Raw genomic sequence first — 2793 nt, forward strand, 5'->3', positions numbered from 1 at the left:
ACAAAGCTACCCCCGGGGAAGGACTCACTCACTTAGGACTTGGGCAATGGAATCATCAGAGTATGCACAGGAGGAAAGCCACGTGGCTGCTCACACTGTATGGGACCCTCTGGTTTAATTTTATTTTTAGAAATACTGGTCGGTGTCACAACATCCATTTGTTATTTTCTCTGAAGATCTTTTCCCCACCTTCCACAGGTACCAATCAGACTCTCCCAGAGTCCATCTGTTGTAGGTCGTTGTTAACTGGACAGACCTGTAAGCGTCGAGCATCTTTGGGTAGATGCCTCTCCCCATGCGAAAGCCAGTGAGCTTTGCTGCTCTAGCTTCTGATAGCCTACCTTGTTTTGGAGAGTAGCCCTGGGAACAGGGTGGAGGCAACTGGATTATTTATGTGCAACCCAATGTGAGTGTGTGTATCAGAACCTGACTGGGGGAAGGTGGTGTGGCCGGGTGCTTCTAGCCGGATGCGAAGGATGGGGTCTCATTACGATCTCATGAGTAATTCTCTCATGAAGAGTGAAGACTATTTCTTCAGGTTTGTGCATGAAGGGATGATTCAGGAGATGTGTCGGTGGGACGCAGTGCATTACTCCAAGCTTTGGAAACAGGAAGGCAACAGTTTGTTTCCAAACGTGTTCAGTATTTTGAAAACCTGGGACAGTAATTGCTGCCTGGTTCTTTGCACTAAGTACACAGATGGGGGTTTGGGACCAAATTAATTTCTGATGTAACTTTGGACGTCGGTGGTATTTCACCGTTGGTGAATGTGGCCAGTTTTAGGTTTGTGAGATTGACTCACTCATGAGCGACCTGCTGAGTCACAGGTCAGTGGACAAGTTGCATTGGAATATTATTGACACTTCTGAAAAACAGGCTTTGATTCTTAACATCTTTTTAAATCTGATTGCTTGGGTACTTTCAATGAAAGCATTGCCAACTGACTGTGATTTTAATCACCGTTTTATCTGATTTTTTAATTTTCTGTAAGAATCTAAACTATTTAAATTAAAAGATCAGTCATTGAAATAGATGGATTGAAAGTTGAAGGGTATGATTCTTGGTTTAGGGAAGGTGAGTGTCTGGATCCCTGCTCTGGGACAGATTTCTCTGATGATGTAAACTGGTGGTGCTGGCAAGGCGGACTGGCCCGGGGTAGGGATCCAGCGCATCCCCCCTGCTCCTGTGCTGCCGATAAAGCCCAGGGCCGGGTGGGAGAGCTGGCAGGGCGATGCTCACCAGCCACGGCTGCTGCTGCGGGGGATTACCCTAGGCTCGCATGGTAGGTGGGGACTCGTGGGGGTTGAACCGAAACCGCCAAAACGAATTGAGTGTGGAACTTTGATCAGTCAAGTTCAAAAAACCCCTTAATGTTCAACAAAATCCTTAAGTTCGACAAAATCCTTAATGATTGTGGAAAACGTACAATAAAGCACATTTGTTAGCACATCACATTGTCCTGTTTGCTGTGTAGGGTGAGAGGAGAAGAGCAAAGCCTGAGCCCCCCTCCCCTAGCTTCGCCCACTGATTTGGGCAGTGGGTCCCCCGGAGGAGCGGGAGGGCGGTGAGGTGTCCCTCACAGTCTGAGCCAAAATGGAGCCCTGTTAAGCAGAGGAGCGGTGAGACTGGGAAGGCTCCTAGCCCGGCGTCTCAGGGCTGCGGTGCCGAAGGGGTGCAGCCGCCGCCGCGGGGGATACCCCGTCCCGCTGCCCCGCTGCCCCGGGGCAGCTCCACGCCGGCTGCGCCGGGCTCTGTCGTTCTGCACGGATGCTCCCCGTCACGCCTTCGCGAGGATGGGCTGAAGGGCGAATTGCTCGCTGCAGCTCCCTTTCCCAGCCAGCTCTCCTGTGAGCGGCACGGCATCGCTGTCCCGGGCCGGGGAACGGGCTGCGCCCTGCGCGGCCGGGAGCTGCGGGAAGGAGCCCTGCTGTCCCGCTGCCCTGCATGGCGAGAGCTGCTGCGGCAGGGGATCGGTCGGTCACTGGGACAGAGCTGTCTGCCTGCAGCCTGGAGGACAGGCAGCGAGGGCCTTTGGATCGTCTGGTTCCGAGGCTCAGGGTAACATCGGGTCCAGCTCCGTTGCAGACGCAGGGGCCACAGGTTTACTTAGAGTCGCAGCTCTGGCTTGGTGCATCCTAGCTGAATCCAGGAGGATGGTTTTGCTTGGGCTTGAAAGTGGAACTGAGACCACAAAGTTTGTGTACAAGTCTTCAGAAATCACCCCCAGCATCCTGGCATGTCTGTGGCAGTGTGTGTCCAGAGAGCAGAAGGTACTTCACAGCCAGGGAAGGTTTATTATCTCTGTGCTGACATGGGAAACTGAGGCAGGGAGGGGAACAGTGACTTACCCAAAGTCACACAACGGGGCCTTGGCAGACCTGGGAAAGGTGTGAGGAACACCTGGATCCTAAACCTCTACTTTGGACAAAGACCTGGCTTCTGCCAGCTCTGTCAGCAGCTTCCGAGTTTCCCAGGGCTCCCCAGAGGATCTGGTTTAAGGCGTGTGGACGACAGCATTACCTAATTCTGCTTTTTCATATCCAGGCATCTGTGAGAGCAGGACTAGTCTGGTATGCTTGATTTTTGAAGTTTGTTTTTTTTTTTTAAACAGAGATTTTAATATTTAGTATTTCTGGGGTTCAAGGGTGAACTGGCCTGCGTGAATGATTTCTGATTCCATTTGCTGCTGCTAGTACTAAAATTTGCCAAAAGCAGCTTTTAATGGTAAGTCAACCCCCTTATTCTTGATGGGGCTGTGATGTGAGTAGAGATATGAAAATTCCCAGGAAAGAG

Source organism: Phaethon aethereus, assembly GCF_964289735.1.
Source record: "Phaethon aethereus genome assembly, chromosome: 16".
In the NCBI taxonomy this organism is placed as follows: Eukaryota; Metazoa; Chordata; class Aves; order Phaethontiformes; family Phaethontidae; genus Phaethon; species Phaethon aethereus.